Genomic DNA, 12,604 nt, shown 5'->3' on the forward strand with positions numbered 1-12,604 from the left:
ACATAAATAACTCTCATGGTTTCCTCAGTGATGCCTCAGCTTTATGAAGAGTATCTATGACTGGATCTACATCCAACCATTTCATAGAACCTGGAAGATTTTAGAACTCAATTATTTTTTACTGATGTGATTTCACATTTGTCAACTAGGGATATTTCTTACTATTTTTTTTTTTATAAATTTCACTCAGTTCTCTATATATTTGATAAACGAAGACTTTATTAAAGAAACGATGCAAAATTTGTTAAATTTATTATTTCTACCTGTATTTTCCTCTGTCCTATCCCCCCCCATTTATTTGATTCTCTTTCTCCTTTCACCTTGTACTTTTTCAAAAATGTTTTGTTTCTGACTATCACCTCTGCCAATATACTCAACCTTTTATCATCCCCCCTTTATTTATCCTCTTCCCCTCCTATTTTCTTGTAGAGTGAGATAAATTTCTAGTCTTAATTGAGTGTGTGTGATGTTCCATCTTTGAGACAATTCTGATGACAGTTTCACTCACTCCTCCCTCACCTGCCCATCATCTACTTTGCTATAAATGCTATTTCTGGCCTCTTTTATGTGACATAATTTATCCCATTCTACCTCTCCTTTTGTCTTTTTCCAAGTACAGTCCTCTTACCCCTTAATTTTATTTTTAAATATAATCCCTTCATATTCAACTCATCCCTGGGCCCACTCTTTATGTAGATAGATAGATAGATAGATAGATAGATAGATAGATAGATAGATAGATAGATAATTAGAGATTTATATATAGATAGATATAGATATATAGATGTATAACTGCCCTAGTAATGAGAAACTTCTTCTTTTAAATTCATTTATTTATTTTAAGTTTTAAACAATCATTTCCACAAAATTTTGAGTTCCAAATTTTCTTCCTATCTCTCCCCTCCCCTATCCCAAAATGGTGAGCATTCTAATTACCCCTACCACAAATCTGCCCTCCATTCTAACATCCCTCCATTCCCTTATCCCCATCTTCTCTGAGAAACTTCTTACAAACTAAAAATATCATCCTCCCATGTAAGCATGTAAATAATTTTATCTTATTAAGTCTCTCATGATTTTCCTTTCTTTTTACCATTTTATGCTTCTCTTGAGTCATGTATTTGTGCCAAGCCTAGAGGCCTGTATTGGGCTACCCGAGTCTTTCCTACCTCACCTCCGAGGTCTTCGGCTGGCCACGCCAGATGCACGTATGAGAGAAAGGACATTCCAGAGTCGAACAGGGGTTGAGCTTTATTTCAGGGTCTGGGTTACAAGTGCAGGGGAGTCTTCCTTAGGAGGAAGAGGGGGAGATTTCCTAAGGAGGCTAGATCTTAAGGGACTGGAAATAGAAGTACAAGCGGGGAGAGAGGGGGAGGGGAGAGAGGAAAGAAAAGAAGCGGAGCCTACTGTCCTCTTTGGCTCCACACGTGCTAAGAGAGCTTTCCGGCTTCCTCAATCCTACTTAACCTTCAGCCACACAGTTTGCATCTCAATACCGTGCTGTTAGGTAACTAGGTGTGCTCCAATCCGGGATGACCTCGAGGGCAGGGAGACTCCACCCATCACGTATCTCCCGGGGAGAGGAGGAATACCCGAGCTAGCCGAGCTAGCTCAGTCTGACCTTCTCGAACCCCCGCTGTTCATGGAGGGCCTCGTAAGACTCTAAGATTTAGAAGTCCCACCTTTACCCGCCCGAGACCGTCCACACGGAATTGAGCTTCCAATCCCAACATATTTGAAAGTCAGATTTTCTATTTAGCCCTGGTCTTTTCATCAAGACTGCTTCAGAGTCTTCTATCTCATTGAATGCCCATTTTTATCCCCTGAATAATTATACTCAGATTTGCTGGGTTGCTGATGCTTGCTTGTAACTTATCTCCTTTGTCCTAAGAAATATCATATTCTAAGTCCTTTGGTTCTTTAAAGTAGAAGTTGCTAAATATTGTTATCTTGACTGAAGATCCCTAATATTTAAATTGTTTCTTTATTTTTTTGTGTGATATTTTCTCCTTGACTAGGGAGCTTTGGAGTTTGTCTATAATATTCCTGTGAATGTTCATTTTGGGATGTCTTTCATGAGATGATGAGTGGATTCTTGCAATTTTTTATCCACTGGTTCAAGAATACCAGGGCATTTTTCCTCAATGATTTTTTTTAAAAGATGATGTCTAGGCTTTTTTTTATCATGACTCTCAGGTAGTCCAATAATATTTAAATTATCTCTCTCATACCTAGTTTCAAGATGAGTTGTTTCTCTAATGAGATATTTCATATTGTCTTCTATTTTTTTATTCTTTTGATTTTATATTTTTGTTTCAGAATTCTCACAGAGTCTTTGAATTCCATTTGCTCCATTCTAATTTTTAAGGAATTATTTTCTTTGGAAAGAAATTATTTTTGGACCTCCTTTTTCATTTGGCCAAATCTGCTTTTTAAGACATTCTCCTCCTCATTGGCTTTTTGAACCACTTTTACCATTTTGCCTGGTCTGACTTTTAAGATGTTCTTTTATTCAGTATTTTGTTTGTGTGTGTATGTTTCCTTTACCAAGTTGTTAAATACTTTTTTTCATTATTTTATTGTGTCACTCTCGTTTATCTTCCTAATTTTTCCTGTATCTTTTTTTTTTGATTTTGAAAATCCTTTCTGAGCTCTTCCATGGCCTGAGACCAATTGATATTTTCTTGGAGACTTTGAATAGAGGAATTTTTGACTTTGATATCTTCTTCTGATTGTGTGTGTTGATCTTCCTGGTCAACACAGTAACTTTCGCTAGACAGAGTTCTTTTCTATTGTTTGTTTACTCTCCTAGTCTATTACTTGAATTTTAAGTCTTTATTAAAGTAGGGCTCTGCTTCCAAAATGGAGAGTGCACTATCTCAAGGTTCAGGAGTTTTGTGCAACTGTTTTCAGAGATACTTCTAGGGATCTGTAAGTTTTCAGTTCATTCAATATAATATGATCTAGGGAGAAGTGTTTACTATTCTCCTGGACTGTGATCTGCTCAATGAGTGATCACAAGTGTTATTTTCTGCCCTGGAACTCTAAGAAGCATCCCCCTTCCAACACTAATGCAAGCTCTGCTATGCTAGTGGTCCTCCTGGCTCTGAGGCAGCCATCCAGGTCTGTGACCCAAATCCTAGCATGGGAAATGCAACAGAATCCTGCCTCCATACTAGCAAAGAAATCGCTATAATCTCTTTCTGACCAGTTCTTTGACTCCTTTACCTTCCATGGGTTGAGTGCTCCAGAAGTAGCTGCTGTTGCCACCACTGATTCAGTTGCCTTAGCTTGCAGGGACCCAGTCTGCAGTGGCACATCATGTTCTGGACTGTGTTCCTCCTTCCCTGTGATGTAACTGACCTTTCTTACGGACCTTCCAAGTTCTCTTGGTCTGGAAATTTGTATCAATCAATCCTTTGTGGTTTTTGCTGCTCTAGAGTTTGTTTAGAGTCATTTTTAAAGGTATTTGGAGAAGTTTGGGGAAAAACTCAGGTGAGTACCTGTCTTTACTCTGCCGTCTTTGGTTTGCCTCTTCTCATTTCCTTCCTAATAAAATCATTCATATTAGTCTAGTATTCCTAACTGGAATATGGACTCCTTGAGGGCTTCACTGTGTTATAAAATTCTCATCTCGACTCTGTGTTTTAGTGGATTTGTGTTTAGGTTAGCTCTGCATTTGAAAGTTACTAGATATTAGCTCTACCTTCCAAGATATCAAGTTTGTTATTGTTCTTCTATTGGAAGTAGATTTCCTTAACATTGTGAACTGTTTTACTTTTGGAGGTATAAATACATATCTTGAGAGATAGTGCAAGAGGTTTGCACATTGCTATCCCACTATAATACTTCTGTAAATTGCTCAGAAGATGTGGGTGTTATTTGAATAGAAAGCATTTTTAATCAACTACACTTAGAGAGAGGGAGAGAGAAAGAGAGACAGACAGACTGTGACTGTCTTTCTGAAATATTTGAATATTACACAAAAGTTTCCATTTTTCCCACTTTGCCTGATCAGGCCACAGAAAAAATCAGTTTGGATTTACCAAGACACAAAACACAGACATGGCTTGCAACATATTTAACGTTACACAAATAAAATAATTTACACTTTAAGTTCAAATGTCCCATATTTATTTGCCCAAATTTCCTTCTAATTAAAAGCTCAGCTTCAAGATGAGCTCTAATATGCAAGGTCTGGACATTGTCTGTTGAACAATCAGTCCAAGTTTTCAAGAAGTTTTTAATCTTGCCTAAGCAAGATTTGGCAGAAGGTTTATTCTGCTAATCTCATATGGATACCAATGTCTCCTTGCCTTGTGGTAACCTAATATTGGGCAATACTTAGTGTATCTAGTGTTAGGCAAGACCTACCTACTCACTGCTGTCTCTTTTTTTGTGCATGCCACTCCTTTTGTTTGTGCACAAATGAGAAAACATCAGTTTTGAGGGGACACTTCTTATCTTTCATGTGTTTGCAAAGTTAATTCTCTGACCACTTCACAGGTGACTAACCACCAAGAGAGTCCACAGCAATTTCTCTCTCTCTCTCTCTCTCTCTCTCTCTCTCTCTCTCTGTCTCTCTCTTGCTCTTCACTAGGAATAAAAATAACTATTTATGATCCTAGCTATTTCATAGAATTAGAATGAGAGAAACTTTGTTCCTTTTAGTCTTGTTTTGGCATTGTGCTGTGCAAAGTGTTCATTTACCAAAATGTGCAAAACCAGAAAATTTCTGTTAGGTAAAACAATGTTGTGACAACTTTCATTAGAAATGAGTTTTACCTGCTTACCATAATTATCAATTATAATGCTATGCACAAAAAGATATGTATGTACATTTGTTGGCATGTATGGGTATGTCTATGTGTATCCTTTTATAAATGTGAACATAGACACATTTCTTTTGGGTACTTTCCTGAAAAACATTATATAATTAGCCAATTGGCTAACAAAGAGTTTCTAATGGTAGCATATTACCTTTGCCCCAACTTATTTCAGTCATTTTTTTTAAATTTTGGAATCTGTTTATTTGCTAGAATATATTTTAAATGATTAATGTACCAATCTGTTTTGTAGATATTTAGAGAGATTCAGAACAAGTTTTTAAGGTGTTTGTGAATGAGGTTTTTTTTTTTCAGCCATTGACATATAGATTGTATCTTGGGATTATCATGTTATTGATTCTAATAATTGTAAATGAAATGTATCAGAATGAGACCGGGTATTTGCAAGCTACATTTATTAGATATTCTCAGAGTGTAACTGTTTGCTAGCTTAGCTCCTATATATTTTGAAAGCCTATTGTTTGTGCACATTGAGATCATATGAAAGGAAAACATTTTCTTTTTCTCTGTTTGCCCTCATAAGCTATCAAAAAAAAAAAAGTACTTTGGCTCTGATGTTGGTTTTCCAATTGTGTAATAGTGATTGTTCCAGTTTCCTGGATGTATTCTTTGTGCCTAGGCTCAAGACTGATGTAATGGACCTGAAATGATTGTATTTCTCTGATAGAGCAATTTGTGTCTCCTTGGCATTATTGTGGTGGTTTTTATCTTTCTAGTGAATTCCTCATATGATTTTCTTTTATTTCCAAGTATTTGTCACCCTATTCTTTACTAAAGTTCTGCTTTTACTGCATTGGAAGACTTGATATTTTTAATATTCTTTGTGCATTTAAAAATATTACAGTGACATGGCATGACAGCTCCACCACTGCTATATTTGGTCAGAACAAAAGTGGACAAAGACATTATAAATAGAAAGTCATTAAATCTGACTCTCCTCACTATAAATTAAATAAACAAGTTTAAAGAAATGGAACACCTCAGTGAAGCAACAAAAGAAAGAAAACAACGTTTTCATTTAAGGGTTGTTCATGTGCTTCCTATGTGAAATTCTATTCCTAAAATTTATCTGTTCGCTTCTGGAACTCTGTATGCTCCTTCAGATATATTTTCCATAGGCTGATATTTAACTGTTACTGAGATTTACCCCAAATCACACATCTCTCTAGTAAGAATTTATCGCTTCCAAATTATTTCCAACAGTGGAAGTTCATGGCTGTAGAACATTGGATATTGTCAGAATTTTTGATATTTTTTTTAGTTTTGTTTATCTCTCCCATCCCACACTTTTCATTCTGTTTTATTAGAGATAAATATTCCTTAGAGAGTCAGGAGTAAAGATAACAGGAAATAGAGGTAATATAAAAAGATATGTTAAAATAAAAATTCATTCTAAGTAAAAATAATATAATTTCCAAGTGGCTAAATCACAACATATATTAAAAATATATGAGTAGATATAGAAAGAAGTGATTAAATAAATGAAATTAATTAAGTGATTTTTACATTATTCTTTTTCAATATATGATTGCATAGCTGTGATCAAACTATTTTGAAGGCAATAAAGTTCCATATTATTGGGTTTTATTTTAATAAAAAGAAATTAAATGAGAATATATAAAATCTCATTAAGCAATGTGATTAAAAAGTAAAACATTATCTCACAGCCACTAGACTGTCTATCCTGAATGAAAAGGAAAATAACAAATGATGGAGATATGAAAAAAAGGGACAGTAATGTATTGTTGGTGGGGTTGTGAACTCGTCCAAGCATTCTGGAGAATAATCTACAACTATAAAATTGTGCATATTCTTTGACCTAGCAATACCACTACTATGTCCGTATCCCAAAGAGATCAAAGAAAAGGTTAAAAGACCTTCCCCCCCGCAAAAAAAAAAAAAGCCCACCACATTTATAGTGGCTCTTTTCGTGGTAGCAAAGAATTGGAAATTGAGGAAATACCTTTCAATTGAGGAATGGAAGAAAAAATTGTGGTATAGATCATAATGGAATACTATTTCTCTATTACAAAATAAAGAGCAAAATTCTTTCAGAAAAACCGGAAAGACTCTTTGTAGAGATGTAAAGTATAATAAAGAGAATCAGAAAAACCTTCTACACAATGACAGCAATGTTTTAATGATGATCAACTGTGAAAGACTTAGCTACACCTATTAAGACAATGATCAAAGACAATTTGATAAGATCTATGCCAAAAAAAAATTCTGTTCACCATGATGAACTCTGAGTGTCGATCAAGGGATACTTTTTTCACTTTCTTTTATTTTTCCTCTTTTGCCAGCTGTTTACATGGAAATGTGTTTTGCATGACTTCAAATGTATAATTGACATCATATTGGTACCTTTCTCAAGAGATAGTGGAAACCCAGGAGGAAGGGATAGAATTTGTAACTCAAAGTTTTTGTTTGTTTGTTTGTTTTTAAATTTAATAATTTATTTTCTCTGGTTACATGTAACAACAATTTTTAACATTTTTTAAAAAACTTTGAATTCCAGGGAGGATCCAAGATGGCTGAGCAGAAAGACACACATATCATAGCTCCTAACCCACAGCCCATAAAATACCTGTAAAGAAGAACTCCCAACAAATTCTGCAGCAGCAGAAGCCACAGAACAATGAAGTGGAGGAAATTTCTGTTCCAGAGAGACCTGAAAAACAGACACCAAATGTCTGTCACACACCAGACCCAGAGCAGAGCCCAGCCCTGCTTTGGCTGTACTGCACCGGGAGGAGCAGATCCGAGCAGGCTTCAGGGGCAGAATCTCCCGCAGCAGTGCAGGTCACTCCACCCACAGGCACCAGAGGTCAGTGAGAGAGTCTTTTTGGCTGGCCGAGAAGGGAGTGGGGTGTCCTCATAACTCTGCCCCCCTTGGGAGGCAGCAGTGGAAGTGGCAGCAGACAGGGGCTCCCAAAGCAGCCAGGAGCTCAGATCCATTGTTGAAGGTCTCCATGTAAACCCCTGGAGGGAACTGAACCCAGTGTGGAGGCCCTGCCTCCACCCCAGCAGCTGAACTTAATCTCACACTGAATAGCAGCCCCATCCCCACCAAAAGCCCTAAGGCTGGGAAGCAGCATTTGAATCTCAGCACCTAAGCTCTAGCTGGGCAGATCTGGAGGTGAGGTGGGTGTGAAGAGGAAATTCACAATCAAGTAACTGGCTGGGAAAATGCCCAGAAAAGGGGGAAAAGAAATAAAACCATAGAAGGTTACTTTCTTGGGGAACAGGTGTCTCCCCCTATCCCTTCAGATGAGGAAGAACAAGGCATACTGTCAGAGGATGTCAAGGCCTCTGCCTCCAAAAGTGACTTAAACTTGGCTCAGGCAATAGAAGACCTTAAAAATTAAGTTAGCAGCTTGCTAAAGAAGAACCAAAATAATGCTGAGGAAAATAGTAGCTTTAGAAAGAGGCTAACTCAATTGGAAAAAGAGGTCCAAAATGCCAATGAGGAGAAGGAGGTTTTATAAAGCAGAATTAGCCAAATGGAGGAGAAGGTTCAAAAGCTCACTGAACAAAATAATTCATTGAAAGAGACAAATGAGTCCAGGGAAAAGAATGACTATGAGTTAAACCAAGAAGCTAGTAAACAAAACCAAAAATTAAAAAAAAAAAATAAAAGATGATGTGAAAGAACTGATTGGAAAAACAGCTGACCTGGAAAATAGATCCAGAAGAAATAATTTAAAAATTATTGGACTACCTGAAAGCCATGCTCAAAAAAAGAGTCTAGACACTATCTTCCATGAAATTATCAAGGAAAACTGCTCTGATGTTATAGAATCAGAGGGCAAAATCAATATTGAAAAAATTCATCAATCACCCCCTGAAAGAAACCTGAACAGAGAAACTCCTAGGAATATTGTCGGCAAATTTCAGAGTTCCCAGATCAAGGAGAAAATACTGCAAGCAGCTAGAAAGAAACAATTTGAGTACTCTGGAAATACAATCAGGATAACACAGGATCTGGCAGCTTTAACACTAAATGAATGAAGGGCTTGGAGTAGGATATTTCAGAAGTCAAAGGAACTGGGATTGAAACCAAGAATCACCTGCCCAGCATATCTGAATATAATGCTTCAAGGGAAAAAAATGGACATTCAGTGATAGAGACAAATATGAAGATTTCATGTTGAGGAAAAGACCAGATCTGTATTTAGAATTTTGACTTCCCAAGACAAGAATCAAGAGAAACATGAAAAGGTAAACAAGGGGAAAAAAAAGGAAAATCATAAAAGAATCTCTAAAGCTGAACTGTTTGCATTACTACATGGAAAGAAAATATTTTTAACTCTTGAATCTTTTCTCAGTATTTGGATAGTTGGAGAGATTGTACACACACACGCATACACATAGATACATAGAGAGTACAGGGTGTGTTATATCAGAAGACATGATGTCCACATCCACACACACACACACACACACACACACACACACAAAATAAATAAAATAAAATAAAAATTAAGGGGTGAGAAAAGGAGTAATGAAATGGGGCAAGCTATAACTCATAAAAGAGATAAGAAAAATCTTATTCAATAGAGGAGATAAGGGAGAAAGGGATGGGGGGGAAATAAAGCTAATCTCCCCACATGAGGCTGAAGGAAGGAATAACATGCTCACTAAATTTGATATGAAAATTTATAACAACACAGGAAAGTAGGAGAGGAGGCAACAAATGGAGCAAAGGGAATGTTAGAAGGGAGGGCAAATGGGAGAAGGGAGTCACTAGAAATAAACACTTTCAAGAAGAGACAAGGTCAAATGTAGGGGGGAAAATAAGCAGAATAGGGTAGATCAGAGGGCAATATAATTAGTATTACACAACATGATTACTATGGAAGTCTTTTGCAAAACAACACATGTTTAATCTGTGTTGAATTGCTTCCCTTCTTAGTGGGGCTGGGGAGGGAGGGGGGGAGGGAGAGAAGTTGGAATTCAAAGTAGTAGAAATGAATGTTGAGAATTTCCACTGCATATAATCGGGAAATAAGAATTACAGGGATAGGGGTATCGAAATTTATCTTGCCATACAAGAAAAGAGAGAAGATGGGGATAGGACAGGAGTGGAGTTTGATGGAGGAGAGGGTACACTGAGGGAAGGAGCAATCAGAATGCAAGGTATTAGGAAGTGGGGGAAGAGGGGTCATGGGGAGAAAAATTGGTCATGTTACAAAGTGAGGTAAAAGCAATTAGTATTAAAACAATAGACTGAATTAATTACTGAGAATAAATCAATGACATCTTTAGTTTGGAGAAAAGAATTTCAGTCTAACTTTCCAAGAGTACAGTAACCTCTGATAGCATTTGGCATTGATGGAAAAGTCAAGGTTTTGATGGTAACTTTGAATTTATGATTGCCATTTAATCAGGAAGTAGAACATGTATAGAAAGACTTGTAAGCCACTTAAGACTTGCCTAAAAGATGTTCCTTAGCCAAAGTGAAACTATAATCATATTTTAAACCTGGCTATAGGAACTTGCCATTTTTAGATGATGTGGGACTACTAAGTGACTGTTCTTCTGAGTCTAACTCCAGATACAGGAAGCAAGAAAGGCAATCTGAGCCTCCATTACATGATGCCAGTATGCTCATGAGATGCTGGTATGAATTGCATAGGTGATCTCAAGGGAAGAATAGGAGAGCAGCTGTTCAGCATGGGCTGAGGTGGGATTCTGCAGACTCAGTTTCCCCACTGACACCTGGCAGACTTTAAGCCTGACTGAATGCAAGGGGACAATCTACTCCTGCCTGGAATAGACATGAAGTTGGGGACATATTGTTTCCCTGCAATATCCCTACTCTTGGTGGCAATCTCCTATAGTCAAAAGATTTGTAAGCTTAATACCAGATCTATTCAACTTGGGCAGAGGAATATCTGAGGCTGTCTAAAATTAAGCTGTTAGGCATAAGACTTTAGACCAACAACATTAAATTAGGGTCCTTTTATTCTTAGTAATACTGAGGAGACAATTAGATCAATAGATGTGAAGTTAGCAACATAAATATTATCTGTGTCTCAGCTGGCTTATGTTTAAACAAAAAATTCTTTTGTGGTCCATATTGTAAATGCTTTAAAAAGATGTATCATCTGACTAAAAGTTTGAATTGCTTTATCTGTTATAAACTGTGTTAAAAATAAATTAAAAAAACAAAATAAAACAAAAAAAAACCTTTGAGTTCCAAATTCTCTTCCTTCTTCCCTCACCACCCCTTGTCCTCACTGAGAAGGCAAGTAATTCTGTATAGGTTTACCTGAGTAGTTAAGCAAAATATTTACAGAATAGACATGTTGTGAAAGAAAACAGACAAAAAAAACCTCAAGCAAAAAAGAAAGTTAAAAATGTATGCTTCAGTCTGTATTCAGACACCATTAGTGCTTTGTCTGTGGATGGACTGCATTTTTTATTATAAGTCCATCAGAGTTGTCTTATATCATTGTATTGCTGAGAACAGCTAAGTCATTGACAGCTGATCTGCTTACAATATTGCTGTTGCTTTGTACATACTACATTTCACTTTGTTTCAGCTCATTCATCTCTCCAGGCTTTTCTGAGAACATCCTACTCATAATTTCTTATAGCACAATTATATTCCATTATAATCACAAGCCCAACTTGTTCAGCCATTCCCCAGTTGATGAGCATTCTTTTAATTTCCAATTCTTTGTCTCCAGAAAAGAACTGTTTTAAATACTTTTGTACATATGAGACATTTTCCTTTTTTGAAAAGTCTCTTTTGGGGTACAGAGCAAGAGCAATATTTCTAGGACAAAGGGTATTCATGGCTTTATAGCCATTTGGGCATAGTTCAAATTTGCCCTATAGAACAGTTCAATCAGTTCACAACTTCACTAGTGTATTAATGGCCCCTTTTCCCTCACATCCATTGCATCATTTGTGATTTTCCTTTCCTATCTTATTAGCCAATCTAATACATATTAGGTAGTACCTTATAATTGTTTTTATTTGCATTTTCCCAATCAATAGGAAGTTAGAACATTTTTATATGTCTATTGATAGCTTTGATTATTTTGTCTGAAAATTTTTCATATCTTTTGATCATTTATTAACTGTGGAAGAGCTCTTATTACTTTCATAAATAAATTTGACTCACTTCTTTCTATGTTTGAGAAATGAAGCCTTTATCAGAGAAAACTTATTCAAAAACACCTTTGCTACAATTACTGCTCCTAACTATATTTACCTCCATTGTATTTTGCACCATCATTTATTTCATTCTCTCTCTTTTCACCCTATCCTTCCTCCAAAGTGTTTTCCTCCTGACTAATTCCTTCCCCAATCCACCAACCCTTCTACCACCCAGCCCTTCTCTCATCACATTCCCTTTCTCCTTTTTTGTAAGATAAGAAAGTTTTCTATATTCAATTGTGTGTATATGTTTTTCCACCTTTGAGCTAGTTTGGACGAGAATAAGGTTCACTCACTCCATCTTACCTCCCCTCTTCCACTCCACGGTCAAAACTTTTTCTGCCTCTGTTTTGTGAGATAATTTAATTATTTCTACTTCTCCCTTTCTGTCTCACTTGCTGTTCATTGTTCTCTCACCCCTTACTTTTTTAATTCAAGTATCATTCTTTCAAAATCAACTCATACCTGTGCTGTCTATCTATATGTACTTTTTCTAACTGGTCTAATAATAAGAAAGTTCTTATAACTTACAAGTAACATTTTTCTATGTAGGAATATACACAATTTAACCTTATTAAGGCCCTTAT

This window comes from Notamacropus eugenii, chromosome 4 (assembly GCF_028372415.1).
Source record: "Notamacropus eugenii isolate mMacEug1 chromosome 4, mMacEug1.pri_v2, whole genome shotgun sequence".
NCBI classification, from domain to species: domain Eukaryota; kingdom Metazoa; phylum Chordata; class Mammalia; order Diprotodontia; family Macropodidae; genus Notamacropus; species Notamacropus eugenii.